The sequence below is a fragment of the Aquarana catesbeiana genome, linkage group LG01, assembly GCF_042186555.1.
Source record: "Aquarana catesbeiana isolate 2022-GZ linkage group LG01, ASM4218655v1, whole genome shotgun sequence".
Taxonomy (NCBI): Eukaryota; Metazoa; Chordata; class Amphibia; order Anura; family Ranidae; genus Aquarana; species Aquarana catesbeiana.
The window spans coordinates 531304571-531325270 of record NC_133324.1 but is presented as its reverse complement, the minus strand read 5'-3'; positions in this window follow the sequence as shown (position 1 = coordinate 531325270).

The following is a 20700-nucleotide window of genomic DNA, read 5'->3' as shown; positions in this document are numbered from 1 at the left end:
CCCCAAATTTAAAAAAAAAAAACAAATTTCTTCATCAGTTTAGGCCAATATGTATTCTTCTACATATTTTTGGTAAAAAAAAAAAAAAAAAAAAATCGCAATAAGTGTATATTGATTGGTTTGTGCAAAAGTTATAGCGTCTACAAAACAGGGGATAGATTTATGGCATTTTTATTAATATTTTTAGTGGGACTGCGACACTGCAGCGGACAGATCGGACACTTCTGACACATTTTTGGGACCTAATCAAAATTGTGGACAAAAAAGGTTAAAGGGGTACCTCATCCTAAATAGAGTATATAAAGAACAGAAACAGCATGACGGATTATCGCAGTACCACAGAGGAATATAGACATATTACTTAATAAGAGTTTATTACAAAAATTCATAAATAAAAACACTATAAAAACACTAGAATATTGTCTAAAGGTTCAGCAATGTAGGTTACAGTATATGTGAGAACAAGATGGTTGACACGTTTCGCAAGATAGTTTCTTCAGAACCAACTTGAACATGTAACCAAGGAGTGCATTACAAAACCCAGGCAGTTAAAACTGAGGAGCAGAAGCAGTGTGCCCCACACCGAAGGCAGGAGGAAGTGTAGAGGCAGAGAGATGCTGGACCTGGATCCAATTTAAATCCAAAAATGGCAGTGGTCAAATACCCAGTGCTCATACAACAACAGCGCAGCAAAAAGTTCTCCACGAAGAAGCGTAGTGCTGGAAAAGAGGTCAATACCTAAATAGAGTCTGCAACTAAGTCCAAACATTCCAAACAGATGGACAGGAAGAGAAAAAAAAAAAGGGGGTCTGTCCTGCAAAAAGCCCCAAGGGGGGTATTCCCACCATCGGTATCATCCAAAAAATTGTTTTATATTTGGAGAGCCTAACAGAAAGGATGTCTGTTAACCAACGCCACATTAACAAGGAACCACTCCATATAGCACACCTGGTGTAACTAGGGATGAGCCGAACACCCCCCGGTTCGGTTCGCACCAGAACCTGTGAACGGACCGAAAATTCACGCGAACTTTGGAACCCCACTGAAGTCTATGGGACTCAAACGTTTAAAATCAAAAGTGCTAATTTTAAAGGCTAATTTGCATGGTATTGTCCTAAAAAGGGTACATGTATCAATGCAAAAAAAGTTTTAAAAACGGACGTTTTTTCGGGAGCAGTGATTTTAATGATGCTTAAAGTGAAAAAAAAAGTGAAATATTCCTTTAACCACTTGCTTACTGGGCACTTAAACCCCCCTCCTTCCCAGACCAATTTTCAGCTTTCAGCGCTGTCGCACTTTGAATGACAATTGCGCGGTCATACAACACTGTACTCAAATTAAATTTTTATCATTTTTTTCCCACAAATATTGCTTTCTTTTGGTGGTATTTAATCACAGCTGGGATTTTTAAGTTTTGCTAAACAAACAAAAAAAGATGGAAAATTTTGAAAAAAAAAAATCATGTTTCATGGTTTGTTATAAAATTTTGCAAAACAGGTAATTTTTCTCCTTCATTGATATGCGCTGATGAGGCGGCACTGGTGGGCACTAATAGGCTGCACTGATGGGCACGGATAGGCACTGTTAAGGCGGCACTGATAGGCACAGTTAAGTCAGCACTGATGGGGACAGATAAGGCGGTACTGATGGGCACAGATAAGGCGGCACTGATGGGCACTGATGGGTGGCACTGATGGGTGGCACGGATAGGTGGCACTGATAGGTACCACTGATGGGGGGCACTGATGGGCACTGGTAGGTGACACTGATGGGCACTGATAGGTGGCACTGATGTGCAGTACTGTTGTTGTGGCACTGATGTGGGCGCTGATGGGTGGCACTGTGGGCGCTGATGGGTGGCACTGTGGGCACTGATGGATGACGCTGGTGGGCACTGGTAGGCGGCACTGCTAACTATTGCTGTGTCACTGGCAGGGGGCACAGATGATCGCTGTTATCGGGACTGATGTCCCTCTCACGGCCGCCGGTGATCTGCTTTTTTTTCCTCACGCTGTCAGCGCGAGGAGAAAAAATAGCTGATTACCGGCTCTGTTTACATCACATGATCAGCTGTCATTGGCTGACCCCTTACTCTGATCTGTGATCAGGCGAGTCTCAATAGACGTCGTCCCGGCAATGTAGGTCCGCGCTGTTGCAGTCATTTGGCAATAGCGCGGATCTGAAGAGGTTAAATATCGTACCTGGGGGGTCTATAGTATGCCTGTAAAGTGGCGCGTGTTTCCCGTGCTTAGAACAGTCCCTGCACAAAATGACATTTTCAAAGGAATAAAAGTAATATAAAAATGCTTGCGGCTTTTATGTAATGTCGGGTCCCGGCAATATGGATGAAAATCAGTGAGACAAACGGCATGGGTGCCCCCCACCCCCCAGTCCATTACCAGGCCCTTTGGGTCTTGTATGGATATTAAGGTGAACCCCGCACCCAAATTAAAAAAAGGAAAGGCATGGGGCCCCCAGGCCCTATATACTCTGAACAGCAGTATACAGGCGGTGCAAACAAGACAGGGACTGTAGGTTTGTTGTTAAGTAGAATTTGTTTGTAATTTTGAACTGGTACATTTTTAAAGTGTAGCTCCAGCCAAAAAATCTATTTTAAGCTTTTTGGAAAACATAGGGAAGGGTTATCACCCCTGTGACATTTGTTTTGCTGTCTGTGCTCCATTTCAGAAGATTTCACCTCACTTTCTGTCCCAATGACAAATGCTTTTTGACAATTTGGGGTTTTTAGTGAAACAAGGATTGTTGATAAAGCATCAGTGGAGAGGAGACACGTTTTTCCCATATTAACTCTTACAGGAGAGAATTTTGCTTCCTAGGGGTAGATTTCATCTCACTTCCTTTTGTCTCCTTCCGTTTGCAAGTAGGAGTCGTTTGTAAGTTGGATGTTTGAAAGTAGGGGCCTGCCCTATATACTCTGCAGAAATTGGGGCCTTAGGTGTTGGTGTTGCCACAACACTGTAAGCCCTCACAGTTACTCTTGGTTGGCGCAGGCCCTGCTGTGAAATATTAGATCAAGAATTGTAATTACATGCCCCTGTTGAACAGGGTCAGAAAAATTGGGCCTTTGGTGGTGGTGGTGCTGGTGCCCGAACACTAAGTCCTCACAGATACTCTTGGTGGGCGCAGAAACAGACCCTGCTGTGAAATATTAGATCAAGAATTGTAATTACATGCACCTGTTGAACAGGGGCAGACAAATTGGGCCTTTGGTGGTGGTGGTGCTGGTGCCACAACACTAAGTCCTCACAGTTACTCTTGGTGGGCGCAGAAACAGACCCTGCTGTGAAATATTAGATCAAGAATTGTAATTACATGTCCCTGTTGAACAGGGGCAGTAAAATTGGGCCTTAGGCACTGGTGCCACAACACTGCAACCCCTCACAGATACTCTAGTTGGAGCGCAGGAACGAGCCCTGCTGCAAAGTATTGCATCAAAAATTGTAATTACATGGCCCTGTTAAACAGGGGCTGAAAAATTGGGCCTTAGGAACTGGTGCCACAACACTGCAACCCCTCACAAATACTCTAGTTGGAGCGCAGGAGCGAGCCCTGCTGCAAAGTATTGCATCAAAAATTGTAATTACACGGCCCTGTTAAACAGGGGCTGAAAAATTGGGCCTTAGCCACTGGTGGCGGCGCCCAGAACCAAAAATATTCTTACAAGCTATCAGCATGATCATTGAGGAGGAAGAGGATAGTCACTCAGCATAACAGGATAGTCACTCAGCATCAGCATAGGCAGTCTTGAAGGGATCTGACATTTCAAAAAAATGTATTCGGTTACATCAGCATAGGTGGTGGTGAACCAAGACTGATTCATTTTTATGAAGGTCAGTCGATCGACCGAGTCGGTGGACAGACGCACCCTGTGATCGGTTACAAAGCCTCCAGCAGCACTTCTGAAAGAACGCTGGATGCAGGACAGGCCAGTAGCTCAATTGCATACTGTGCAAGCTCTGGCCAGTGATCCATCCTCAAGACCCAGTAACCCAGAGGATTTTCGGTGGGAAAGGTGTCCAAGTAAGATCTTGCCCCTAGGTTGCACCATGTAAAACAGACGCTGGCGATGGTTGCTGGAACCGACCATACCTTGGGGCTGTGGACTAAAAAATTGTCTGAACGTATCGTTTTGACGGCCACCTTCTCCACCGCTCCTTCGTTGACTGACCGAAGCCTCAGCAACATGTTGCCCAGGAACAGGAGTTTGTAACCTCCCAGTCTCTGGGAACGCGTTGCACAGACCTTTCTGCAAGGCCTCCTGAAGATGTTTCATCCTCTGCTCCCTCTGAGACAGCAAGATGAGGTCCGCAACCATACCCTTGTAACATGGATCAAGGAGGGTTGCCAGCCAGTAACAATCCCTCTCCTTGATACCACGAATACAAGGATCCTTCCGCAGGCTTTGCAGGATCAGGGAGGCCATGCAGCGTAGGTTTGCTCAGACATTCAGTCCGAAGTCCTCTGGGTCACTAAGGACGACATGATCCGCAGCCACCTCCTCCCAGCCACGTACAAGTCCATGGGTTTCTTGGGACTGTAAATGATCCCTTTAAGACTGCTGCTGATGCTGAGTGCCAGGCTCCACCTCCATGCTGACACAATCCTCCTCGTGCTCTTCCTGTGTGATCGGCGGGCACGCAGGAACACTGTCTGGATAAAGGGGGCCTTGAGAGCTAAGGAAGTCCTCCTCTTCCTGCCTCTGTTCTGCCTCAAGTGCCCTGTCCATGTCCATTATTCCACGCAGCGTGTGCTCCAACAGGTGGACAAGGGGGACAGTGTCACTGATGCATGCACTGTCACTGCTCACCATCCTCGTGGCCTCCTCAAATGGTGACAGGATAGTGCATGCATCCCTGATCATGGCCCACTGGCGTGGGGAAAAAAAACAAGCTCCCCTGACCCTGTCCTGGTGCCATAGTCGCACAGGTACTCATTGATGGCCCTCTGCTACGTGTGCAGCTGGTGCAGCATGGCCAACGTTGAGTTCCACCTGGTGGGCATGTCACAGATTAGGCAGTTCTTGGGCAGGTTAAATTCCTTTTGGAGGTCAGCCAGCCGAGCACTGGCATTATATGACCGGCGGAAATGCACACAGACTTTCCTGGCCTGGCTCAGGACATCCTGTAAGCCTGGGTACCTACCCAAGAACCGCTGCACCACCAAGTTAAGGACATGAGCCAAACAGGGCACATGGCTCAGTTGTCCCTGTCGGAGGGCATGGCGTCAACCACCTCTGAGCCTGCCCCTGCAGAGCTGACAGAATCTCTGCCCCAGTGTGGCTCCTGTCCCCCAAGCACACCAGCTCAAGCACCGCATGGCATCTTTTGGCCTACGTACTTGCGTAGCCCCTTGAACGCCTATGGAGCACCGCTGGTTCCGAGGACAAAGCACAGGAAGAGGCCATGGAGGAAGAAGAAGAGGAGGGGGTGGAGGAGAGAGGTGTGTCAGAATCACTAGTAGCATTTTGGAGGCGTGGTGGCGGAACAACCTCCAACACTACTGCACCTTGTCCTGCATCCTTCCCAGCTGCCAGAAGAGTCACCCAATGCGCTGTGAAAGATAGGTAACGTCCCTGTCCATGCCTGCTGGACCATGAGTCAGCGGTAATATGCACCTTACCACTGACCGCCCTGTCCAGTGAGGCCAAGACATTGCCTTCCACATGCCGGTAGAGAGCCGGAATCGCCTTCCGTGAGAAAAAGTGGCATTTGGGAACTTGCCACTGAGGAACCACACAGGCAGCAGTTGAAGTGCTAGCAATTTAGCCAAGCTAGCATTCAACCGCTGGGCATGTGGATGGCTGGGAGCGAACTTCTTTCGGCGGTGCAGCAGCTGGGGCAGGGAAATTTGCCTGGTACAATCTGACGTCGGTGTACTGATAGCAGATTGCCCGCAAGTGCTTGGCTGTGACACACCTAATTCTACACCTTCATTCCTCTCAGTGCAGGTCTCAGAGAGGACTGAAGGTATAATGAGGTTGGAGATCCCAGCTGATGAGAAGCAAGAAGAGGTCCTCTTTGTACTTTGGTGTGGGTCTTTTAGGTACGCATGCCAACAAACTGCATGGCAGGTCAACATATGTCTGGTCAAGCATGTGGTGCCTAAGCGGGTGATGTTTTGGCCACGCGAGATATGCTTGAGACATATGTTGCAAATATCAGCGGTGGGATCTGATGCACTCGTCTCAAAAAAGGCCCACACCAAAGAATTTTTGGAATAATGCGCAGAGACAGTAGCGCCCTGCACATGCTGAGCTCTGCGGAGTGATGCAGTCGGTGTGCTGCCCTTAAGCTGGCCCCTGGAGGGCATCCTGCCTCCTTGGTGATGTACCTCCTCCTCCCTCCTATCAGGCACCCACGTGGAGTAATTGACCTCATCATCCTCTCCCTCCTCATCACTGAAGCAAAGCTGGCAGTATGCAGCAGCTGGGGGAACATGACTGCCAGATTGCAGTCCTTCTTGGGCACCCTCTCTGTCTGGGCTCACATTACTGCCTTCCTCTAGCTGAGTACCATCAGCGGAGCCTTCAAAACGCTGAGCATCCTCCTGGAGCATGTACCCAACACTGTGGTCAAACAGTTCGGGGACTTCTCAGGAGGACATGGTGGGGCTAGGGAAGGAGTGACTGATGCCATTGAGCCGAGGGAAGAAGCCGCGTTGGCAGCTGCTTTGCCAGACAACGTACCCTGAGCCTGGGTGAGAGAGGATAAGGATGGCTTGGTCATCCACTCTACCAAGTCTTCTGCATGTTGCGGCTCAACACAGCCAGCTGCCGAAAAAAAGGACAAGCGTGTCCCATGGCCATGTGCTGATGAGGATGCACCGTGTCCACGACCAGCACTGTTGCCTCTAGACAAAAAGCCTTCTTGCCCTCTTTTATTGGTTTGTGACTGTCCGCCTCTCCTTGTTGGCCTTCCAGACATACTAATGGCCTACACTGCAGTGAGATGTAGCTGCACAAAACTGGGATGTATATATATACTGATTATACAGCAGCTAGCAGAATGCTTGCCTGTGGTATTAATAGGATCAGAAGCACACCAGCACTTGTATTCAGGTAGCTATAGGTGCAACTGTGCAGGGTACACAGTACACTAACTGTAAATACTTCAAGCTGCCTGCCTGTGCTATTAATAGGATCAGAAGAAGAACACAAGCACTTGTCTTCAGGTAGCTATAGGTGCAACTGTGTAGGGTACACAGTACACTTACTGTAAATACTGTAAAAACACCTGCCTGCCTGTCAGTATATTAGGAAGAGAATAACAGGAACGGATCTAGCTAAACTGAATACAGTGTATATAAATATATATATATATACACACACACACACACACAACACCTGGGATGCATATACAGTCAGGTCCATAAATATTGGGACATCGACACAATTCTAATCTTTTTGGCTCTATAGACCACCACAATGGATTTGAAATGAAACAAACAAGATGTGCTTTAACTGCAGACTTTCAGCTTTAATTTGAGGGTATTTACATCCAAGTAAGGTGAACGGTGTAGGAATTACAACAGTTTGTATATGTGCCTCTCACTTTTTAAGGGACCAAAAGCAATGGGACAGATTAACAATCATCCAAACTTTCTCTTTTTAATACTTGATTGCAAATTCTTTGCAGTCAATTACAGCCTGAAGTCTGGAATGCATAGACATCACCAGATGCCGGTTTCATCCCTGGTGATGCTCTGCCAGGCCTCTACTGCAACTGTCTTCAGTTCCTGCTTGTTCTTGGAGCATTTTCCCTTCAGTTTTGTCTTCAGCATATGAAATAAATGCTCAATCGGATTCAGGTCAGCTGATTGACTTGGCCATTGCATAACATTCCACTTCTTTCCCTTAAAAAACTCTTTGGTTGCTTTCGCAGTATGCTTCTGGTCATTGTCAATCTGCACTGTGAAGGGCCGTCCAATGAGTTCTGAAGCATTTTGCTGAATATGAGCAGATAATATTGCCTGAAACACTTCAGAATTCATCCTGCTGCTTTTGTCAGCAGTCACATCATCAATTAATACAAGAGAACCAGTTCCATTGGCAGCTATACATGCCCACGCCATGACACTACCACCACCATGCTTCACTGATGAGGTGGTATGCTTTGGATCATGAGCAGTTCCTTTCCTTCTCATACTCTTCTCTTCCCATCACTCTGGTACAAGTTGAGCTTGGTCTCATATGTCCAAAGGATGTTGTTCCAGAACTGTGAAGGCTTTTTTAGATGTTGTTTGGCAAACTCTAATCTGGCCTTTCTGTTTTTGAGGCTCACCAATGGTTTACATCTTGTGGTGAACCCTCTGTATTCACTCTAATGAAGTCTTCTCTTGATTGTTGACTTTGACATACATACACCTACCTCCTGGAGAGTGTTCTTGATCTGGCCAACTGTTGTGAAGGGTGTTTTCTTCACCAGGGAAAGGATTCTTCGGTCATCCACCACAGTTGTTTTGCATGGTCTTCCGGGTCTTTTGGTGTTGCTGAGCTCACCGCTGCATTCTTTCTTTTTAAGGATGTTCCAAACAGTTGATTTGGCCACACCTAATGTTTTTGCTATCTCTCTGATGGGTTTGTTTTGTTTTTTTCAGCCTAATGATGGCTTGCTTCACTGATAGTGACAGCTCTTTGGATCTCATATTGAGAGTTGACAGCAACAGATTCCAAATGCAAATAGCATGCTTGAAATGAGCTCTGGACCTTTTATCTGCTCCTTGTAAATAGGATAATGAGGGAATAGCACACACCTGGCCATGGAACAGCTGAGCAGCCAATTGTCCCATTACTTTTGGTCCCTTAAAAAGTGGGAGGCACATATACAAACTGTTGCAATTCCTACACCGTTCACCTGATTTGGATGTAAATACCCTCAAATTAAAGCTGAAAGTCTGCAGTTAAAGCACATCTTGTTTGTTTCATTTCAAATCCATTGTGGTGTTGTATAGAGCCAAAAAGATTTGAATTGTGTCGATGTCCCAATATTTATGGACCTGACTGTATATACACAATACACTGTAAGTGCAGCTAACTGACTCGACCTGCCTACTCTAACTTAAATCAAATGACACTGTCTCTCTGTTTATCTATCTCTCTCCGCCGCCGCAACACACTACACAAAGCCACCACGTAGGCGGCCTTATATAGTGTGGGGCGTGTACTAAACCCCCTGAGCCATATTTGGACAAAGCCACCCTGGCTTTGGCCAATTACGCCTCTCTGTACACATGGCGCTGTGATTGGCCAAGCATGCAGGTCATAGTGCATGCTTGGCCAATCATCAGCCAGCAATGCACTGCGATGCCGCAGTGAATTATGGGCTGTGAAACGCCACTCGAATTTGGCGCGAACGACCCATATCGTTCGCAATTCAACGAACGGTCGTACAGGCAATGTTCGAGTCGAACATGGGTTCGACTCGAAGCTCATCCCTAACTGTAACCTACATCGCTGAACCTTTAGACAGCAGTCTAGTGTTTTTATAGTGTTTATATTTATGAATTTTTGTAATAAACTCTTATTAAGTAATAAATGTCTATATTCCTCTGTGGTACTGCGATAATCTGTCATGCTGTTTCTGTTCTTTATATACATTTTTGGGACCATTGAGAGTTATACAGCGATCAGTGCTATAAAAATGCACTGATTACTGTGTAAATGTCACTGGCAAGGAAGGGGTTAACACTAGGGGCAATCAAGGGGTTAAATGTGTTCCCTGGGCAGTGTTTCTAACTGTGGGGGGATGACACTGACTGGATGAGACAGATCGCTGTTCCTAATCACTAGGAACAGCAGGTCTGTCTCTCCTACCCTGTGAGAACGGGCATCTGTCTGTTTACATTTACAGATTCCCATTCTGGCTCTCTGTGGAGCGATCGCGGGTGGCCGGTGGACATCGCAGCCGCCGACCATGTGCATCGTATCCGGCGTCACTCCCCCTAGAGCTCTTAAAGTGGCCGATGTACAATGACAGCAATTTAGTCAGGAAAGCCAACCTTCCGCAGAACAACTGCGTCGGCTGGTCTTCAATGTTACCCAACAGCTATCTCAGTTGTATATTCTTCTTATGCCCTGTACACACGGCCGGATTTTGCGACGGAAAATGTGCGATCGAAGCTTGTTGGAAATTCCGACCGTGTGTGGGGTCCATCGGACTTTTTCCATCGGAATTTCCGACACACAAAGTTTGAGAGCAGGCTATAAAATTTTCCAACAACAAAATCTGTTTGTGTAAATTCCGACCGCGTGTGGCCAATTCTGATGCACAAAGTGCCACGCATGCTCAGAATAAATTCCGAGATGGAACTGCTTGGTCTTTTAAAATTAGCGTTCGTAATGTATATAGCACTTTCGTCATGCTGCAATGTTTTAAATTGTTTAATGCAGCGCACTCTCTTCTTCTTTATAATGCTAGAAGAATGAAGTTGTTTTGCTGCTCATATTCACACAGACTTCTCACAAAGTTCTTTCTTTATTATTTATAGTGATTTCATGTAATATTTGTCACATCTCCGGAAAAAAATTTTTTTTTAATGTTTTTAGATTTTGTATTTTTTTTTTTTTTAGTTTTTTAAATCCTGATGATCTGTTATTTTTTTAATTGTTTTTTTTTTTTTTTTTAACTCCAGAATAGTTGTGGTTGTGTTTTGCGTGTCAAGTTACCACAACACCAGTATTATCCTGTATTATTTAATCTCAAGGAGATTGTTTGGTGTTGGTGTCTCTTGTTAATTTCACATTGCACTTTTGAAATGTACCTGCCTCCTCACAAACAAACTGTCCTTTTTGAAGGAAAACACACATAGGCGAGTATTATTAAAAAAAAAAAAAACCTTTATTAAGGGGTCCTAACCAAATATAGAGGGAGGCAACGCTGGAGAAACAGCAGAAATTGGCGAAGCCTTTTGCCCCCAGGGCACACATCAACTATTTTAATGCAAAATTGATGGCCTGAGGAGTCCATATACAGTAGGTGACCGCGATATTGTGTCAATCTCGCCGGTAACAGAGATTTGACACCTGTGAGCCCCGTCGCGGGAGCCAGCGCTGAGCTGGCTCGTTCATCAGGAAAGGAAAACTGTTTTTTCCTTTCGCGATGAGCAGTGCTGACAGCTGTCTGGTATGAATCATGAGGGGGAACGCCGCGCCAAATTTTAAATAAAAAAACGGCATGTGTTCCCCCCAGGGGCATACCAGGCCCTTAGGTCCGTATGGATTTTAAGGAGAACCCCCTACGCCGAAAAAAATGGCGTGGGGGCCCCCCAAAATCCATACCAGACCCTTATCCGAGCGCGCAGCCCGGCCTTTCAGGAAAGGGGGTGGGGACAATCGAGCACCCCCTCCTCCTGAACCGAACCTGGCCGCATGCCCTCAACATGGGGGGTGGGCGCTTTGGGGCATGGGGGGCGCACTGTGGCCCCCCCACCCCAAAGCACCTTGTGCCCATGTTGATGAGGACTAGGGCCTCTTCCCGACAACCCTGGCCGTTGGTGTCGGGGTCTGCGGGCGAGGGCTTATAGGAATCCGGGAGCCCCCTTCAATAAGGGGGCCCCCAAATCCCAGCCCCCCACCCTATGTGAATGAGTCTGGGGTACATCGTACCCCTACCCATTCACCTTGGAAAAAAGTGTCAATAAAAAAACACACTACACAGGTTTTTAACGTAATTTATTAGGCAGCTCCAGGGGTCTTCTTCCGACTTTGGGGGTCTTCTTCCGACTTCTCCGCTCTCTTCTCCCGGTGTCCGGTTCTTCTACCAGGCTCCTCAGCTATCTTCTGTTCTTTTGCCGGCTATTTTGCTAGCGGTGGCCCGGTCTTCTTCGCTGTCTTGTTCCTTCTTCTCTTCTTCCGATGTTGACACGACACTCTCTCCCGCTGTAATGCTGTGTGAGCAGTGCGCGATGACTTATATAGGCATGGGGCATGACCCCACCCCCTTATGACGTCACAGTCCTGGGGCATGCTGGGACTGTGACGTCATAAGGCGCGGGGTCACCGGGTGACATCACCCCCATGCCTATATAAGTCATTGCGCACCGCTCACACAGCATTACAGCGGGAGAGAGTATCCTGTCAACATCGGAAGAAGAACCAAGACGGCGAAGAAGTCCGGGCCACCGCTAGCAAAAGAGACGGCAAAAGAGCAGAAGATAGCGGAGGAGCCCAGCAAAAGAGCAGGAGAAGAACCGGACAACGGGAGAAGAGGCCGGACACTGGGAGAAGAGGCCGAAGAGAGCAGGGAAGTAGGAAGAAGACCCCCGAAGTCGGAAGACCCCCGGAGCTGCCTAATAAATTACTTTAAAAACCTGTCTAGTGTGTTTTTTTATTGACACTTTTTTCCTAGGTGAATGGATAGGGGTACGATGTACCCCATACTCATTCACATAGGGTGGGGGGCCGGGATCTGGGGGCCCCCTTATTAAAGGATTCCGATAAGCCCTCCGCCTGCAGACCCCGACAACCAACGGCCAGGGTTGTCGGGAAGAGGCCCTTGTCCTCATCAACATGGGGACAAGGTGCTTTGGGGCGCCCCCCTGCCCCAAAGCGGCCACCCCCCATGTTGAGGGCATGCGGCCTGGTACGGTTCAGGAGGGGGGCACTCGCTCGTCCCCACCCCCTTTCCTGACCGGCTGAGCTGCGTGCTCGGATAAGGGTCTGGTATGGATTTGGGGGGGACCCCCACGCCGTTTTTTCAGCGTAGGGGTTCCCCTTAAAATCCATACCAGACCTAAGGGCCTGGTATGCCCATGGGGGGAACCCATTCCGGTTTTTTATTTAAAATTTGGCACGGCGTTCCCCCTCATGATTCATACCAGACAGCTGTCAGCACTGCCTGTCGCTCATCACAAAAGGAAAAAACTGTTTTCCTTTCCCGATGAGCGAGCCAGCGGGACATGCACAGTACCCTGTCGCCGAGAACCAGCACGATGGGATGGCGCTGGAAACAATCTCGCGGTCAGGTACTGTATAAGGGAGTACAATCTTGTCCAGAAGTCCAAGAGATCAAGAACAGCAGCAGATGACATACATGTCCCCAGGCTGTGGTTATACAAGAGCCTGCATCTTTTGTCAGACCAGACTGAACCCAGGCCATCACTTTCTTGTCTTCCTTCCACTCTTCCTTCCAGGCTGTGTCTGTGGTGGTGGAGGTGTAGCAGGAGGAGGAGGAGGATGATGCAACTCACACAGGTGGGTATTGAGTGTGATTTGGTCCCTCGCCCCCTTAGTTTTATAAAGGATTTCCTAACACATGAGGCGTTGGCCCTCCTGCATGTCCTGCAGTTTGGTGGCAGCCATGGAGGCAAAGGCCTCTTCACGAGTGAGGGTGGCGCTGAGGGACGCAGAAGCCTCCTGAATCAGCCTGAGTGCTGACTCCTTCACATTACTCCCTTTCCTGGGTCTTTTGTTTGGAAAGTGGACGGGAGGAACCTGGGATTCTGTGAGGCTCCTACTGGGCCCGGCCTCCCCCTGGCTGCCACATTCCACAGCCTTCTCCTTTGTGCCACATTCCACAGCATCCTCCTGGCTGCCACATTCCACAGCTTCCTCCTGGCTGAGGTCTTCCTCTGTATGAAAAAGGGACATAGTTTTAGTTTTTTCTTCATCAATCACACACAATTTTCATCTCATGACTGTTGCAAATTGAATGTTAACAAATATAAAAGATTATCATTCTGAGCCTAGCATTTTTCATTCTTGTCCCAATTAATTTTGCCCACTACTGTCTAGTGATATGTAAAACACTTTATTAAATCAGCAATTAGTGATCAATAATAACATCTAGTAAACATCATCTATTTATTGACAAGAAATCTGTAGAACAATGCTATACCTGGCTCAAGCTGGGCTCCTCCACTTCTTCCTGGCTGGAAGTCCCAGGTTGGACATTGGAAGCCTCAGCTGGGGTGGAAGATAGGGTGGAAGGAAGGGTTGAGAGAGATTCCCTGACTTCAGTCTGGTCTGACAGAAATCGCAGTCTCTCATAGTACCACAGCCTGGGGACATAAACGTCATCTGCTGCAGCTTCTGATCTCTGGGAATCCTGGACCTTCTTGTGCTCCCTAAGATAAGTGCTCCTCAGGCCACCAATTTTGGCTTTTAAATAGGGGATGGTTGCCGTGGGGACCACCGGCTTCACCAACTCCAGCAGTTTCTCCAGCGCTGCCTGCCTCTTTTGTGTATGATTATAATGAGGGTGTTTGACCTGCCACAGACAGGGCAGCTCCCTGTATTTGTCTATGAACAGGGGGAGGAAGTTGTGATCATTGAAGCCATCCATTTTATCTGCAATACACAAAACAAACCCTAATGTCAGGCTAAAGTCTCCTAATCGTGTCCCAATATAGGCCTCAATCTATAAGCAGTATAGGCCCAAGTAAAAATTGTACCTTCGTTATCACGATCGGCGCTTCCGATACTCCTTCCTCCGCTCACAGATCATACGTACGATGCACGCATGCTACGCTTTATATACACTGCGCATGCGTGAAACTCCGCCCGCCCCTGACGTTCTTTCTAGTCTATTCCAGGCCCCTTCTCTTTCGGCGCAGTGGGGGAGAGCACATGGCGGAGACACAGCAGATGCATGATAATTCCAGTAACGAGGAGGAGGAAAGCCCAGAGCCAGAAATGTCACGATCCCGCAGGAGATTTAAGGCCTCAAATATGGCCTTTGTAGAGATGGTGGACATCTTGAAAAGATGACTTATGACGGGAAGTATGGACCTTACCCAAACCCAAATGTGAGAAAGGCCAAGATCATGGCTAAAGTTGTGAAGAGTCTGCACAGGAATTTTGGTGAACGGCGATCCAAGGATCAACTGAGGAAGCGGTGGTTGGACCTCAAATTAAGGGAGCATGATCAGTATAGAAGGATCAGGAGTGTAAAAAAAAGTAATTGTCCTGTGTTCCTATTATTTCTTTTTATTACGTTCGTGCTGCTCCATGTGCTTTTCTTTACTGTTGTACAGTTTAAAATGGCAACTTTCATGTTCATGGACACATCATTCGTTCGTAGGAAACATTGTTCGTTCGGCCACTAAAAAACCATGTTTTGGCCAGATGCAGTTCAATACATTTTTTCTAGCCTACTTCTCTTAAAATAAGTTTGTTGTCTAGATGGGTTTGTAACTAGAATGAAATGCAAAATTGATTCTGTGTAAGGAGAGGACACTCAGCAGCTGTTCACACATCTGGACACAGGAGCACTAGTGTGGTACACCAGAACACCCTTTTTATTAGGTGGCCCACACAGGTGCTCCAGTTTACACTACAGGGGTGTCTCCATCTGTGAAGCTTGCACAAAACAGGTAATTATTCCAGCTTTACAAAGGTAAAAAATTTTCTTCATCTTGGAACTCTGCCAAAAGAGACAATTGTACCCCACTTCCAAGCAATGTTTCATATTCCTATTTCCGGCCTCAAATATCTGTGCTAAGTATACCTATTTTTTTTTCACATAGGAGAGAAAAGACTCGGAGGACACCACTCATCAGAGGAGACCACGGACCCCCCACCTCAGGAAGAAGGGAAAATCCCCCAAACCCAACCAGAGGAGGAGGGAGACGTGTTAGAACTTGTCACAACAGGTGAGTGTCTGCAACCACAGCTTCAGGTAAGAGATGGATGCCTGCATATTTATAATACATGGTGTGTTTTTTTGTTTTTTGTTTTGTTTTAGATGATCGTGATGTTGTGGAAGACGAATGTCATATCACCAGTGAAAGTGCCCAGATCCTCATCGGGGAGATAATGGGGTGTAATAGGGATTTAGAAACCCTAAAGAAAAACATCAATGATGTTCAAAACAAAATGAAGAACATCATTGATGTTTTAGGAAGAATATAAAACACCCAGAAATCCCTAACTTATTGCAGGTTTATTTTTGTTTTTATGACTAATTTTTGACATATTATAGAAAAGCCAAATTTTGAAGATGCACACAGTGTGTCAACATGTGCTATCTGCCATCATGGGAGATCAATGTACGCGTTTTGTGGGTGCAACCCCTTCCTCAATAATAAAGTAGCTGAGAGGAAGGGGTTGCACCCTTAAAACACGTCCCTTGATCCCCCATGATGGCAGCTAGCACACGTTGACATTAGGCAATTTGTATGCATCTTCAAAATTTGGCTTTTCCAGGGGTGACATCACCCCATCTGCTGAATGCAATATCAAACACAGTTTAGAAATACTCATGCCTGAAATTGTCTTCAATTTCTATAAGTTGAACTTTGTAAGTTCCAGAATTGTACAGTTTTTTTTTTTATGGTTTTAAATATGCCTGTTTTACCTCAAAAGGCAATTTCTACTTATTAATGTGACCTAAAAAAATGTTATACAACAAACATGTTGGTTTGTTCAAAAACCCTTTTAGAGCCATAAAGACATGGATGAGGCGGGGTGTGGTCAGGAGATGAAAGAGGAGTGAGGACTTGTGCTATCAGAGCTCCTGATGTCCTCTAGCAAACTAGCCGGTAAAATAACTGCCCTTTCAGTATGAGTACCACAAGAAGGGGGAAGGAAAAAGAGAAAGCGTACAGCAGCAGCGACACTTCAACCAGAGATACAGAGCTACTTTCCAGGGACAAGATCCGCCAGCCTACGGAATCGTACGACGGGGGTTGAGTATGCCTCCTATTCAGAAGCTGTAATGGCTGCTTTACCAGCGTCTACTCCTGTAGTGGCTACAGAAACTATCTGTTCTTCTTCAGACTACACAGGAGCAGAGACAGCAAGTTGGTGCACTGATACCTACCGTGGAGGGAGAAATCAAGGCCCTTAAAGCTCTACTCCAGGCATTACCTACCCGTGCTGATATGGAGACACTGATCTTTCGCGTGGAGGAGACGCATCGTAAAGGTACAATCATTGGCGGAAAGGGTCTCTACTGGAGAAACAGCATCAGCCCTGTTGGAGAGGAGAGTGGCTCAGCTGGAGCAGACAGAGGATCAGCAAGCTGTACAGGCTCTTGCACTACAGCTGCACTTGGAACAGCTTGAGGACCGGAGCCGTCGTAACAATCTATGGCTGAGAGGGGTCCCGGAAGATACAGGTGAGGAGACTTTACAATCTATGAAGGGAAAGGAAAGGGAATTTTTTTTTTTTTTTTTCTGGCCAAAATTTTTTTGCCAAATTTTTTTAGTTTGCGTGGAGTAGATTATTAGATAATATAGATCCATATGGATAAAAGGGGCTCCTATTTTCATTTTTTTTGTTTTTTTTTCTTTCTTTTTTCTCTCTCCCTTTTGTCCCCCCCCCTTTTTTTTTAATCTATGGGGGAACAAAATACCAGATCTGGTTAGGATTGGTTTCACTACTTCCCTTTTTCTCCGCTGATTGTGAGACCCACAAGTACTCAAACAGAACAAAAGTGGGATTGGAAACGGGGGGAGGGGAGGTATTAGGATTGCTGTGTTTTAGTTGTAGTTTTTTTTTTTTTTCCTCACATTTTTCTGGGGTTTTCTTCTTTTTTTTGTGTGTGTGAGATTGGGGATAAGGGTTTTATTTTCCATAGTGTGAGAAGATTATTTAAATTTAATAAGACTATTATCACTTAGTGGTTTAAGGTTGCAAGTTATTACACAATTGTATTTATTTATTTTTTCTGTCTTTTATCACTATATGTCACTTATGATTATATGAGTAAAGTAGAATTCAAAGATTCAAGGTTTTCCCCCTAAGACAGGGGGTAGGATATGGTGGTGAGAATATCACATAGACAAAAAGTCACTCTATATTATAGCACAGAATAAGATACAATACAATATAACACAGAGGTTAAGGGAGTAGTCGTAGGTAACTACAAACCTCCCCTAATTTTTTCTATTATAAAAGCTCTCTTTTTTTTTTTTTTTACCCCCCCCCCCCCCCCAGGACAATCTCACATCTGTGTGGAAGTAGATATATAGGGCAGAGAGGTTGGGTCTTTAAGTAGAGATAAAGATATGAGAAAACCCCCATTGATAGACCAAAGAAGAAGAAATGGAAGAAGTGGAGAAGTCTTTATTTAGAGGTGTTTTGACCCTCATATGTTAAGCTATATATTTTATTGAATCCAGTTTGTTCTTTCTTCCTCTCCTCCTATCTCCACAACTTCCATTTTTTTCTAATTTTTCCTCCCCTATGTAAATAAAATAAATGAATAAATGAAACAAGTGCAACAATGATGATGTTGATATTAAAATTTTGTGTCAAACTGGTAAAAGACATATTTTTTTTTATTTTTAATTTATGCTGGAGGGCAAAAATAGAAAGCCCCACAGCTTGGACATCTCAGGCCACTCTCCCAGTTAGGCCTGCGCCTACATGGTCTGGTAAGACCAGAAGAAGGTGTTTCCCTGAGGGTAATTAGTGGAGAAGGGGAGTGATATCTTCCCTCCCCCCCCCTTTTTTTTCCTTCTCTTTCTCCCTTCCCTCCCTCCCCCTTCTTTCCCCCTATTTTCCCCCCCCTTTCTCTCCCTTCCCCAATTCCTAAAATGGTGCTGGATAGTATAGTAGTGATGTCTCTGAATGCTAAGGGTCTTAAACGACGTATGCTACTACACGATCTGAAACATTTCCGTGTTGATATAGCTTTTATTCAAGAGACACATTTCAAGACAGACAGATTTCAATAACTCCAAAACAGATTTTACCCATTGACATACCATGCTACTAATTCGATGGCTAAATCAAAAGGGGTCTCGATATTAATTTCTAGCAAAATACCTTAGCGCCATCAAATATCATTGATAGATTCTACGGGACGATATATTTATATAAAGGGCCTCCTGGGGAACAAGCAGATGGCACTGGCAACAATCTATAAATGAAAACCAAGCCTCTTTTTTAGATGAGGTATTAGAGAAGCTTCTAGATTTTGCAGAGGGGCAGTTGATACTAGGAGGAGATTTTAATATATCTTTGATACCATCGACAGATACCTCCACGGGGATATCATCCATTCCTGCTAGCCAACTAAAACTTACTGCAAAATTATTTCATAAAGCTCAATTGATTGACGTATGAAGATTGCAACATTCTGGGGAACGAGATTACTCATTTTATTCACCCCCACATAAAATCTATACCAGGATAGATTATTTTTTGATTCCCCATACCTGTTTACATGCAGTCCGGGCTACATCTATAGGAAATATTACATGGTCAGACCATGCCCCTGTATTTATGATCTGACAGGAGCTCAGACATCTAGACATCGCTACTGGCGACTTAACGAAAGTCTTTTACAGATACCAGAAGTCTTAGAGGACGTGACTAAAGAGTTGACATTGTACTTTCAGATGAATGACCTACCAAATTGTGACCCAGGAATTTTATGGGAAGCACATAAGTCAGTTCTTAGAGGTGTTTTTATCAAGCATGGGGCTTGTGTTAAACGAGAACGAACGAAACAGCTTACTGAATTACTTGGTAAATTAGCGATTGCGGAATCTAGTCATAAACATGCTCCTAATAAGACTCTAGAAACAGACTTGGCAGTACTGAGGAAGCAAATTACCGACTTGTTCCAATACAAGGCGAAAGCAGCGTTACAGTTTTGCCGTAAGGTGAACTACAAATCGGGTGATAAATGTGGGAAAGTATTGGCAAGAAAAGTGAGAGAACATAAACTCAGGGCCGGTCCTGGCCAGGGTGCACGGGGTGCAGTGCACCCGGGCGCCACAGAGGTGGGGGCGCTGAAGCGCCAGAGTGCTCCCCTCCCTCCTCCTCCTCTCCATGTCTGTAGGTGGCTCTTTTTGCCAGTCACCGCAGCCGCCGTCGCTGTATCTCTTGCCGAAGCCCAGCCATCCCCCCTCCCTCCTCCTGTCAGAGGAGGAGAGCAGAACCAGCCACAGATCGTAGCGGCTGTGTCTCTGTGTGCAGAGAGACCAGCCGCGCAGTGACGTCTCAGGGGGGGGGGCGGTCCGTTCCCGACGTGTTCCAGCTCTCCTACTCCTGTGTAACTCCTGCCTGCTGCCCAAGCCTGACACACTCTGCTCTCCACCCAGGCGGTGCAGCTGCACATCGTCCTCTCCTCTCCAGCTGCCACCCGGGTGTTTTTTAATTAGCTCAATGGAGGGGGGCTGCTTTGTCAGGGGTCTATACTAATGGAGGGGGGGTCTATTCTAATGAAGGGGAGGGTTGTCCTGGGGGGGTCTATTCTAATGAAGGGGAGGGTTGTCCTGGGGGGGTCCATTCTAATGAAGGGGGGTGGTTTGTTCTGGGGGGTCTGTACTAATGTAGGGGGGTGGTTTGTCCTGGGGGGTCTGTACTAATGGAGGGGGGGGTGGTTTGTTCTGGGGGGGTCTGTACTAATGTAGGGGGGTGGTTTGTCCAGGGGGTTCTGTACTAATGGAGGGGGGTGGTTTATCCCAGGGGGGTCTGTACTAATGGAGAGGGGGTGGTTTGTCCCGGGGGTCTGTACTAATGTAGGGGGTGGTTTGTTCTGGGGGGCCTGTACTAATGGAGGGGGGTGGTTTGTTTTGGGGGGTGTGTACTAATGGAGTCGGATGGTTCTGTACTAATGGAGGGGGGTGGTTTGTCCTGAGGGGGGTCTGCACTAATGGAGGGGGGTGGTTTGTTCAGGAGGGGTCTGTACTAATGGAGGAGGGGTGGTTCTGTACTAATGTAGGGGGTGGGTTGTCCTGAGGGGGGTCTGTACTAATGGAGGAGTGGTTGGTTTGTCCTGAGGGGGG